We start from the raw sequence: 699 nt of genomic DNA on the forward strand, positions 1-699 counted from the left end.
TTTTCCATGCCCGCCAAAACCCGAAATTGAGCATAATTCACGCGTAATTGTGGCATAATCCGGGAGCAGTTTGGCTCGCGATCGTGATTTCGTTCGACTCACTTTCGACTCCACATTATCATCGGTCGAGGAGTGCGATTAGATGTGGGCTAAGTTGGTTCGCTCCGGTGAATCGAGCAAACAGCAGATAGCAAGTACACGTGCACCGAAAAACGATATGATTGTTACGAAATGGTTTTATCGATTGTTTCGATGATGAATCGGAAGTTTGTGGCTGGAGCGGGCGGGTGATTGTGTACGATTCTTTCATGAGTGGGTTAGGACCCCGCATACGCCGTGGCCGATGAGTCAGCGTTGATCGACTTAAAACAAGGAAGTTGAATCGTCGTGACTCATGGTTCTGCCGAGGGCCTGATTTTGTGATTGGCAACTGAGGATTGGATTTTACTGAGCCAGTATTTAATTCGGTTCCTTGAAACAATCACGGAGCGCGCGTTCCGTTCCGCGAATCCGCCGGGGGAACTGTCAATTGGAGCCAGCTAACGTCACCGCAAAAGATGCAAATGCATGGCTGGATGCGTGATCGAGATGTGCAATTATTAGCTCGGCCGAATGGAATCTCAATTGCGGCTTGATCAAGGTCAATTAGAACGCAATTGTTGGAGATGAGGACCGGTGGTGTTCGATCGAGCGCGATCC

This window comes from Anopheles cruzii, chromosome 2, assembly GCF_943734635.1.
Source record: "Anopheles cruzii chromosome 2, idAnoCruzAS_RS32_06, whole genome shotgun sequence".
NCBI classification, from domain to species: Eukaryota; Metazoa; Arthropoda; class Insecta; order Diptera; family Culicidae; genus Anopheles; species Anopheles cruzii.